Source organism: Salvelinus alpinus, chromosome 6 (assembly GCF_045679555.1).
Source record: "Salvelinus alpinus chromosome 6, SLU_Salpinus.1, whole genome shotgun sequence".
NCBI classification, from domain to species: Eukaryota; Metazoa; Chordata; class Actinopteri; order Salmoniformes; family Salmonidae; genus Salvelinus; species Salvelinus alpinus.
Window position 1 is genome coordinate 96261413 of NC_092091.1, and position 12203 is coordinate 96273615.

Consider the following 12203-nt stretch of genomic DNA (forward strand, 5'->3'; position numbering starts at 1 on the left):
TAAACATTTTGTCCCTCCTGACTTCTGATGAGGTGATGAGATTCTACATTTATACACCAACCAAGATTTTAAATTACTTTATAATTTTTTTACAGACATCCAAATAGACTTCCGGGATAGAAATACATTACAGTGTGTGTGTGTGTGTGTGTGTGTGTGTGTGTGTGTGTGTGTGTGTGTGTGTGTGTGTGTGTAGAGAGAGACCTGATTGCTTTGTGAAACATGATTAACCTTGAAGGTCAGGATCGGTAAATGAGATGCCACAAATATCAGTTAGCAGGAGGATATCACACACACACACACACACACACACACACACACACACACACACACACACACACACACACACACACACTCTCTCTTGCTGATGGCTAATGCATAAATTAACACTGTCCACAGTAACAGGGCATCATATATAGTAAACATCCCTCCAGCCCTCCTCCACTGAACGGACCATTATAACCCAGAAACCTGATTGGACCCCCATCAGGTACATTAGTGCATCACTGAATGTCAGAAACCTGATTGGACCCCCATCAGGTACATTAGTGCATCACTGAATGTCAGAAACCTGATTGGACCCCCATCAGGTACATTAGTGCATCACTGAATGTCAGAAACCTGATTGGACCACCATCAGGTACATTAGTGCAGAGCTGAATGTCAGAAACCTGATTGGACCCCCATCAGGTACATTAGTGCATCACTGGATGTCAGAAACCTGATTGGACCCCCATCAGGTACATTAGTGCAGCTCTGAATGTCAGAAACCTGATTGGACCCCCATCAGGTACATTAGTGCAGAGCTGAATGTCAGAAACCTGATTGGACCCCCATCAGGTACATTAGTGCATCTCTGAATGTCAGAAACCTGATTGGACCCCCATCAGGTACATTAGTGCATCACTGAATGTCAGAAACCTGATTGGACCCCCATCAGGTACATTAGTGCAGAGCTGAATGTCAGAAACCTGATTGGACCCCCATCAGGTACATTAGTGCAGCACTGAATGTCAGAAACCTGATTGGACCCCCATCAGGTACATTAGTGCAGCTCTGAATGTCAGAAACCTGATTGGACCCCCATCAGGTACATTAGTGCAGCAGCTGGATGTCAGAAACCTGATTGGACCCCCATCAGGTACATTAGGTGCATCTCTGAATGTCAGAAACCTGATTGGACCCCCATCAGGTACATTAGTGCAGCAGCTGAATGTCAGAAACCTGATTGGACCCCCATCAGGTACATTAGTGCAGAGCTGAATGTCAGAAACCTGATTGGACCCCCATCAGGTACATTAGTGCAGCTCTGAATGTCAGAAACCTGATTGGACCCCCAACCAGGTACATTAGTGCAGCTCTGAATGTCAGAAACCTGATTGGACCCCCATCAGGTACATTAGTGCATCACTGGATGTCAGAAACCTGATTGGACCCCCATCAGGTACATAGGTGCATCACTGAATGTCAGAAACCTGATTGGACCCCCATCAGGTACATTAGTGCAGAGCTGAATGTCAGAAACCTGATTGGACCCCCATCAGGTACATTAGTGCAGAGCTGAATGTCAGAAACCTGATTGGACCCCCATCAGGTACATTAGTGCAGAGCTGAATGTCAGAAACCTGATTGGACCCCCATCAGGTACATTAGTGCAGAGCTGAATGTCAGAAACCTGATTGGACCCCCATCAGGTACATTAGTGCAGAGCTGAATGTCAGAAACCTGATTGGACCCCCATCAGGTACATTAGTGCATCACTGAATGTCAGAAACCTGATTGGACCCCCATCAGGTACATTAGTGCTGAGCTGAATGTCAGAAACCTGATTGGACCCCCATCAGGTACATTAGTGCAGAGCTGAATGTCAGAAACCTGATTGGACCCCCATCAGGTACATTAGTGCATCACTGAATGTCAGAAACCTGATTGGACCCCCATCAGGTACATTAGTGCAGAGCTGAATGTCAGAAACCTGATTGGACCCCCATCAGGTACATTAGTGCAGCTCTGAATGTCAGAAACCTGATTGGACCCCCATCAGGTACATTAGTGCAGAGCTGGATGTGACTCCATATCAGAGTGGGGTTCACGGACTACAGACTGACAGCGGTTTATTATACAGACCTCATAGACTGTACACACGTTATAAAGAGGGTGTGACTCTGTGTGTGTGTGTGTGTGTGTGTGTGTGTGTGTGTGTGTGTGTGTGTGTGTGTGTGTGTGTGTGTGTGTGTGTGTGTGTGTGTGTGTGTGTGTGTGTGTGTGTGTGTGTGTGTGTGTGTGTGTGTGTGTGTGTGTGTGTAACGGCACCAGCCAATCTCACCGATAGGAGGCCCATGGAGGAACAAGCAAAAGAAGGACCAAAATCATAACCACAACATAACACTATATATATTAACAATATAAATCATAACCACAATATAACATTATAAATCACAACAACAACAATATAAATCATAACAACAACAATATAAATCATAACAACAACAATATAAATCATAACAACAACAATATAAATCATAACAACAACAATATAAATCATAACAACAATATAAATCATAACAACAACAATATAAATCATAACAACAACAATATAAATCATAACAACAATATAAATCATAACAACAATATAAATCATAACAACAACAATATAAATCATAACAACAACAATATAAATCATAACAACAACAATATAAATCATAACAACAACAACAATATAAATCATAACAACAACAACAATATAAATCATAACAACAACAACAATATAAATCATAACAATAACAACAATATAAATCATAACACCAATATAATCATAAGATACCAATATATATCATAACACTATAATCCTAAATGTAAAGGGGTGATCTGGTCTGTCGGGAACCACGTCATCCCTGCTATATAACTACAATGTATTAAAGGTGCCTTGCTGTGTGCCATATAACTACAATGTATTAAAGGTGCCTTGCTGTGTGCCATATAACTACAATGTATTAAAGGTGCCTTGCTGTGTGCCATATAACTACAATGTATTAAAGGTGCCTTGCTGTGTTCCATATAACTACAATGTATTAAAGGTGCCTTGCTGTGTGCCATATAACTACAATGTATTAAAGGTGCCTTGCTGTGTGCCATATAACTACAATGTATTAAAGGTGCCTTGCTGTGTGTCATATAACTACAATGTATTAAAGGTGCCTTGCTGTGTGCCATATAACTACAATGTATTAAAGGTGCCTTGCTGTGTGTCACTTTAAGGGTTAAAGATGTTCTGAGAAAACGATCTTCTTATTTTGAACGAGAAACAGGAAGTTACTGACTCACCGCGATGGGAACCCCCCCCCCTCCCCCACCCCCCATCCGGCTGCAACGTTCTCTGCACATGTTATACATTAAACGTATCAGTGTGTGTTAGAAGATGACTGTGCAAGTTGGCATTTTATGAAAAACGTTAACGTATGAAGTGCGTAGGCTGATCGCTGTGTGTTTGGGTTTGATCCCTCGCAGAACTTTCCTTATAGATTACGGAGGTACTTCTGTTCGTGAACTTCTGTCTGCAATTGCATTTATAACTAAGCGAAGAGTTTTAAAAACGAAAGTATCCTGTGTTTGTGTCGTATTTCCAACTGGACTTTTTGAATACCACTCTGTGTAAAGGATCCCCCTCGACATTTTATGGCGAGCTAGCCAGGAGTGAGTGAACATTGCTGCTGGGAGGACCATCGTCCACTGTGTTGCTGGGAGGACCATCGTCCACTGTGTTGCTGGGAGGACCATCATCCACTGTGTTGCTGGGAGGACCATCGTTCACTGTGTTGCTGGGAGAACCATCGTCCACTGTGTTGCTGGGAGGACCATCGTCCACTGTGTTGCTGGGAGGACCATCGCCCACTGTGTTGCTGGGAGGACCATCGTCCACTGTGTTGCTGGGAGGACCATCGTCCACTGTGTTGCTGGGAGGACCATCGTCCACTGTGTTGCTGGGAGGACCATCGTCCACTGTGTTGCGCATCGAATTAACAAGGTAAACAGACGCCTGTTATAATCTAAAGTCTGAGATTATTTTTTTTTGAAACACTGTGTTTCTGATGACTCGTTCCAGTATGTAAGTGTCACCTCACTCACGGAGTTGGTAAATGATTATGATAGTCGATAAGATACCTACATTTATATGAACCCGGGATGTATTAATATGGGAATGTTGATCTATGACACAAACAAAATAATTTTGTTTAATTCTGTCCTGACCTGTGGGGAGGGTGAGGATTGGTAATTATTTTTGTCCTGGCCTGTGTGGAGGACTATAATTTTGTTTATTTCTGTCCTGATTTGTGGGGAAAACTAGAATTTTGTTTATTTTTGTCCTGACCTGTGGGAAGGGTAAACATTTGTGTTTATTTCTGTCCTGACCTGTGTGGAGGTCTAGAATTTTGTTTATTTCTGTCCTGACCTGTGTGGAGGACTAGAAGTTTGTTTATTTCTGTCCTGACCTGTGTGGAGGACTAGAATTTTGTTTATTTCTGTCCTGACCTGTGGGGAAGACTAGAATTTTGTTTATTTTTGCCCTGACCTGTGGGGAGGGTAAAGATTGGTGTTTATTTCTGCCCTGACCTGTGGGGAGGACTAGAATTTTGTTTATTTCTGTCCTGGCCTGTGGGGAAGACTAGAATTTTGTTTATTTCTGTCCTGACCTGTGTGGAGGACTAGAATTTTGTTTAATTCTGTCCTGACCTGTGGGGAGGACTAGAATTTTGTTTATTTCTGTCCTGACCTGTGTGGAGGACTAGAATTTTGTTTATTCTCTTCCCCGACCTATGGGGAGGGTAAAAATTGGTGTTTATTTCTGTCCTGGCCTGTGGGGAAGACTAGAATTTTGTTTATTTCTGTCCTGACCTGTGTGGAGGACTAGAATTTTGTTTATTTTTGCCCTGACCTGTGGGGAGGGTAAAAATTGGTGTTTATTTCTGCCCTGACCTGTGGGGAGGACTAGAATTTTGTTTATTTCTGTCCTGGCCTGTGGGGAAGACTAGAATTTTGTTTATTTCTGTCCTGACCTGTGTGGAGGACTAGAATTTTGTTTAATTCTGTCCTGACCTGTGTGGAGGACTAGAATTTTGTTTATTTCTGTCCTGACCTGTGTGGAGGACTACAATTTTGTTTATTTCTGTCCTGACCTGTGTGGAGGACTAGAATTTTGTTTATTCTCTTCCCCGACCTATGGGGAGGGTAAAAATTGGTGTTTATTTCTGTCCTGACCTGTGTGGAGGACTAGAATTTTGTTTATTTCTGTCCTGACCTGTGGGGAGGACTAGAATTTTGTTTATTTCTGCCCTGACCTGTGGAGAGGGTAAAAATTGGTGTTTATTTCTGTCCTGACCTGTGTGGAGGACTAGAATTTTGTTTATTTCTGTCCTGACCTGTGTGGAGGACTAGAATTTTGTTTATTTCCTTCCTGATCTGTGGGGAGGACTAGAATTTTGTTTATTTCTGTCCTGATCTGTGGGGAGGACTAGAATTTTGTTTATTTCTGCCCTGACCTGTGGAGAGGGTAAAAATTGGTGTTTATTTCTGTCCTGACCTGTGTGGAGGACTAGAATTTTGTTTATTTCTGCCCTGACCTGTGGGGAGGGTGAGAATTTGTGTTTATTTCTGTCCTGACCTGTGTGCAGGACTAGAATTCTGTTTATTTCTGTCCTGACCTGTGTGTAGGACTACAATTTTGTTTATTTCTGTCCTGACCTGTGGGGAAGACTAGAATTTTGTTTATTTCTGCCCTGACCTGTGGAGAGGGTAAAAATTGGTGTTTATTTCTGTCCTGACCTGTGTGGAGGACTAGAATTTTGTTTATTTCTGCCCTGACCTGTGGGGAGGACTAGAATTTTGTTTATTTCTGTCCTGGCCTGTGTGGAGGACTAGAATTTTGTTTATTTCTGCCCTGACCTGTGGGGAGGACTAGAATTTTGTTTATTTCTGTCCTGGCCTGTGTGGAGGACTAGAATTTTGTTTATTTCTGCCCTGACCTGTGTGGAGGACTAGAATTTTGTTTATTTCTGCCCTGACCTGTGGGGAGGACTAGAATTTTGTTTATTTCTGTCCTGATCTGTGGGGAGGACTAGAATTTTGTTTATTTCTGTCCTGGCCTGTGGGGAGGACTAGAATTTTGTTTATTTCTGTCCTGGCCTGTGGGGAAGACTAGAATTTTGTTTATTTCCATCCTGATCTGTATGGAGGACTAGATTGTGTTTTTATTTCTGTATTGTGTTCTAATGTATGATTTATAACTGTTGGGATTATAAATTGGTAGATGCCCCCACCCCCCCCAAAAAATATTTTGAACTAAAAGCATTAGATCATTGTGATGGGTTTATCCAGTTCAACAACACGATGATCGGTGTGTGGGATTAGATTTGGGATTATTATAAAAGTGTTTGATAGTAGGAGAAGGACAGAATCAATTATTCATATTGTGTATTATTAAAATCCACATATGAAATAACCGTTCCATAGTGAAAGAATAGACGGAGATTCGCCCTCCAGCGTAGATATTGTAGCGAGAGTGAAAACCTATTTTACATTCACTACATGTATACTGTCGATCCTTCTACATTAGCATGGTTAACGAACGGGTTAAACTAGACAAGTGACTCACACGCGTAGAATAGAATTGAGTTTTCCGTGTATCACCCAGGAACTACACCCACACTCTGATAGAGAGGGTAGAGGTAGCCACGTAGAATATTAACAGGTGGAAACGTGACCTCTATAGGACCACACATAGAAAACAACCACTTAGCCCACGTTACACGCAGCTCGTCATGAGTAAAAACCCACAAAACACCATGGCAGACTCAACAGAATATAGAGAGGATCCTAGCGACCGTACTCCGACGAAGCCTGATACTCCACTAGCATATCTGCAGGATAAATATCCATTCCTGAAGAAGGATCTGGTGTGGGTTTTTGAGAAATGGTATAAGTGGACAGAGAAAGAGGAAAAATATCGATACCCCGAAACAGGTTCATTTGATAAGGAGAAATGCCGAGTCGTAACGGAAATGGTGAAAGACCGGCAAGCAAACAAGAAAAAGGACCAGGGGAAAGATACAGAACTCTACGTTACAATACTAGGGCTACTGACAACTGAAGGACAGACACTCGATGCACAGAGTCAACTAAGATATCTCAAGACTCAGGTGGCCTTGGAAGGAAGAAAAACAAGAAATACCGGATCAGGTCCGGTGCGTCCAACAGCAACCCCACCATATGAAGACGGGGGCCGGGAAAGCTGTAAACTCCCAGTCACGGGAGGACTGTCTCCCCTGATTTTTACTGGAGAAGAAGTGATATTAAGAGGGGAGATAATGAGAGAAGAAGAGGATGACAGACAGAACATTTCTAGAGATGGAAAGAAGAAAGCGGAGGAAAGGAACACTTTATCATCCTATAAAACTCCCGCCAGTCCGTACTTATTAGGTTCCCCCACCTTTCCCCTTGAAGGAAGAACGGACCTCCCAAGGTGGACGGGCAGTGGCGATTTGGATGAGGAAAAGAAAGGCAAAGGAGGTGAAAAGGAAAATATGTATCCGAAAGTAAGAACAAGTAGAGATAAATTCTATGAGCAAAAATTGGAGAAAGAAGAGAAGGCGGAAATAGAGGATCAACTGAAAGAAATACGGAGAAAAAGAAGAGAGAAACAGAAACTGGCAGCATCGGGGGATGAAGAAGATGAAGAGACGGAAAGGAAAATGGAGGAACTGAAGGAAGACATTGACTCACTAGATACAGCCACTGATGAATCAGAGGAAGAACTCAGGAAGATGAGGCTAAACCCAACACCAAAGAAATCTTCTGGCTCCAGTGATTACAGATTGTACAAGACTGACCCACAAGGGCAAGTGTATGTTGAGTACAAACCAAATCTTGACGGTGCCTTGAAGAAAGCTCAGCTAACACAGCTTGAGAAAGCAAACAAGAGCACAGGAGGACCTGACCTCGAAGTGATGAACACTCCCGTTCCTGCAGCACTACCCAGTGGACCTGGAGCAGCACCACAGCCATTTGTGCCTGTCCCTCCACAGGAGTACAGGAACCCACAGCCATTCCATCCTCCCACTCCACCCATGGGACCAGTTCAGTGCTGGGGACGTGGCCAGTTCGGACATAAAAGGAACCGGTGTCCACAAGGACCCCAATATACCCGTGCATGGAATCCGCACCCTGGATTCAGGAGAAGACGTTGGGGAAACTACAGAGGAGGCAACAGAGGAAGATATCAAGGACAAGGTAGATCCTGGAAGAACACCAAAGACCACGGAGGCCATTTTGTTAATCAGGCTGGAGATCTGAAGATTGACATTGAAAATGACTGTACCCGTATTCCTTACACTCCTGAAATAATTGAATACAGCCCCCAACAGAGGCAGGACGAAGATGACCTCAGTTCGGTACCAGACTACCTGTGGTCAAAACCACAAAACACCATGGCAGACTCAACAGAATATAGAGAGGTTCCTAGCGACCGTACTCCGACGAAGCCTGATACTCCACTAGCATATCTGCAGGATAAATATCCATTCCTGAAGAAGGATCTGGTGTGGGTGTTTGAGAAATGGTGTAAGTGGACAGAGAAAGAGGAAAAATATCGATACCCCGAAACAGGTTCATTTGATAAGGAGAAATGCCGAGTCGTAACGGAAATGGTGAAAGACCGGCAAGCAAACAAGAAAAAGGACCAGGGGAAAGTTACAGAACTCTGCATTACAGTACTAGGGCTACTGACAACTGAAGGACAGACATTCGATGCACTGAGTCAACTAAGATATCTCAAGGGTTTTCCCATGATCAGAGATGTATCCCGCTTGACTAACCACGTGTATGGAGTTGACAGCGATTTCGGCTTCTGGATTGATGGACTGAAAAGGAAGTGGATGAAAGAACTAGGGGAGCGACATGACAACACCTTTGAGACTGAAGAAATGTTCTACGACAAAGCTTGTGAGAACTTACCAGACAAAGTACAGGCTAAGTTAAAAGATATTGTTGGATGGCATAGAATGGACGGCCCCACAAAAGAGGGTCACTTGCATAATTTCTGCAGAATTTGGTCTAATGAAAAAACTGAAGAAAAAACGCAAAAATCTGATCTTGACGGTGCCTTGAAGAAAGCTCAGCTAACACAGCTTGAAAAAGCAAACAAGAGCACAGGAGGACCTGACCTCGTAGTGATGAACACTCCCATTCCTGCAGCACTACCCAGTGGACCTGGAGCAGCGCCACAGCCATTTGTGCCTGTCCCTCCACAGGAGTACAGGAACCCACAGCCATTCCATCCTCCCACTCCACCCATGGGACCAGTTCAGTGCTGGGGATGTGGCAAGTTCGGACATAAAAGGAACCGGTGTCCACAAGGACCCCAATATACCCGTGCATGGAATCCGCACCCTGGATTCAGGCGAAGACGTTTGGGAAACTACAGAGGAGGCAACAGAGGAAGATATCAAGGACAAGGTAGATCCTGGAAGAACACCAAAGACCACGGAGGCCATTTTGTTAATCAGGCTGGAGATCTGAAGATTGACATTGAAAATGACTGTACCCGTATTCCTTACACTCCTGAAATAATTGAATACAGCCCCCAACAGAGGCAGGACGAAGATGACCTCAGTTCGGTACCAGACAACCTGTGGTCAAAAGGGGGACACGACATCGGGTTGATAAAATCCGCCGAGCCTGTCCTGGTCAGGCTTAAACCAGGATATGAGGGTCCGAGACAGAAACAGTACCCAATGTCACCCGAAGGAGAGCAAGGAATAGGTGCCACCATCGGTGAACTCAACCAAGGTCAAGTGATATACCCTACCATCAGCTTGTATAACACACCTATCCTCCCTGTGAAGAAGCCTACAGGGAAATTTAAGATGGTGCAGGATTTCAGACAACTTAATAAAATGGTGGACTCTGAGTTTCCATTGGTTCCTGACCCATCAGTAATACTGTCAAGTGTTCCACCTGAAGCATCGACCTTTTCTTTCATTGAACTACGTGGTGCATTTCTCTCAGTCCCACTCCACCCGGACTGTCACAACCTGTTCTCTTTCTCTTACAAAGGAACTCAGTACACTTACAATCGTCTTCCACGTGGATTTTGTGAAAGCCCTTCAATCTTCAACCGTGTCCTCCAGAATGACCTAAGAGATGTAGCATTCCCTGGAGGAAGCACTCTGGTTCGACACGTCGATGACCTTTTGATCTGTTCAACAACTCCAGAAATTTGCAAGATTGACACCCTCCACCTGTTGAAGGAACTGGCAGTAAGGGGACACAAAGTTTCAAAGGAGAAACTACAGCTGTGGAAACCCAAAGTCCTATATATAGGACTGGAGATGTCACAACATCAGAAGACTCTGTCAAAAGAAAGAATCAAGACAATCCTTAACACACCAAGACCGGTGAACATTAAAGGCCTTATGTCGTTTCTTGGGTGTACAGGACATTGTAGGAATTGGATTTGCGACTACTCGGTGATTGCGAGTCCGCTGAGGGAGATGTGTAAAGGCAGGCCTTCAGAGGAATTGGTGTGGAACACGGACCAAGCTAAGGCCTTTGAAGACCTGAAGAGAGCACTGGATAACGCTCCTGCTCTGGGCGTGCCGGACTTCAAGGAACATTTCTACATTCATGTAGCCGAGAGAGGAGGCTTTGCCTCTGCCGTTGTGACTCAAAAGGTTAGTAACGAGCACAAACCCTGTGCTTACTACTCTACCAGATTGGATAACGTGGTGAGAGGTATGCATCCATGTGATAGAAGCCTGGCGGCAACTGCATATGCGATTGAAAAAAGCGCATCACTGATACTTACGCACAATGCAACTGTGTACGTGTCATATGTAGTGTTGGCACTTCTGAACCAGAAAAACTCCTGTCTCACAGCCGCAAGACTGGCAGGATACGAGACTCTACTTACAAAGCCAAATCTTACCATTGAGAGATGTGCAACTGTAAACCCTGCTGATTTGCTGGCAGCTAGACAAGAAGGTACGCCTCACTGTTGCAAATAACAGATTCAAATTTTACTCTAAGGCCTGATCTCTCTGCCTCCCCTCTGCCTGAGGCTGACACGGTGTTTTCTGTAGATGGGTCTGCCTTACATTGATGAACAATAGGTAGGAAACATGCTGGTTTAAGGTGTTGAGTCAATTCAAAAGAGCATACACATAAAACAACTCTTAAGCAGAAACGTTCTCTGCTCAGCAAGATGAACTACTAGCGATGTTACGTTCCCCAGTTTCTGTGTTGTTTTGGGTTTGTACGTGTTTATTTTCAGGGAAATGGCTTCCTGGATTCTAACCAGCTGATTGGTCGGCCCCCCATGGACGATTGGAGCTCTGAACCCTCCCTCTCGTCAGAGGAAACAGCTGTTTTCAATGACCAACTCCTTCTCCAGCTCTGGTAAAAGCCAGTGTTCCTTTATCAGGAGAAGAGAGAACTTCTTTGATGTCCTTTGTTGGTTGTTGCTAAGAGACAGTTTTGTTGTAAAGTATTTTTGTAACCGCTACTTCTGAGGTTTTGTGTCCCAGCCAATAGGACTCAGTGTTTTATTAAAGTTTGAGTTTTTAAGTTTGTATTATTCTGTTTCATTTGTTCCCAGGGGGGGAAGGGGAAGGCACCTTGGGAGTGTTCAGGCAAGAGGCCTTCGGGCATACATATACCCGTAGTATGTACTCTGTCTATGCACACTAGGTAAGACCTGGGCGGACCAACCCCTGTATTTTGGTTAGCGCGCCAGGTGGCGTTAAGGTAGGTAAGTAGTGGGTAGGCAGGGAAGGTAGGAAAGGGGGGCTCTTTAACTTTTACTTTCTTTGCTTTGGTTCCGTCCAGCCCCTTTTCCCCACATTACCGTGTGAAGGAAATAAATTCCCAGTAAACGCTAATATTCTCTGTCTCTGTCATCCTTATCTTTACCTGACATCATAATACCCCATAATGACATCATAATACCCCACAATGACATCACATTACCCCACAATGACATCACATTACCCCACAATGACATCACAATCCACCTACAATCACATACCTCTTTATCTCCACCTACAGTCACATACCTCTTTACCTCCACCTATAGTCCCATACCTCTTTACCTCCACCTACAGTCACATACCTCTTTACCTCCACCTACAGTCCCATACCTCTTTACCTCCACC

At 44.0% G+C, this 12203-nt stretch overlaps 1 protein-coding gene and 1 long non-coding RNA gene across 2 annotated transcripts in view; both read left to right on the forward strand.

Moving 5' to 3' along the window:
* The first annotated feature begins 2642 nt into the window (after positions 1-2642).
* Positions 2643-12203, forward strand: part of LOC139579639 (uncharacterized) — a 19316-nt gene continuing 9755 nt past the window's right edge. Inside the window, exon 1 of the long non-coding RNA XR_011675811.1 lies at positions 2643-3155. This is a non-coding gene — a long non-coding RNA (uncharacterized lncRNA). The remainder of the gene's footprint in view (positions 3156-12203) is intronic.
* Positions 3366-12203, forward strand: part of LOC139579638 (basic salivary proline-rich protein 2-like) — an 18593-nt gene continuing 9755 nt past the window's right edge. The window contains exon 1 of the mRNA XM_071408464.1: positions 3366-4024. The gene's annotated coding sequence lies outside the window, so the exon portion shown is untranslated. The remainder of the gene's footprint in view (positions 4025-12203) is intronic.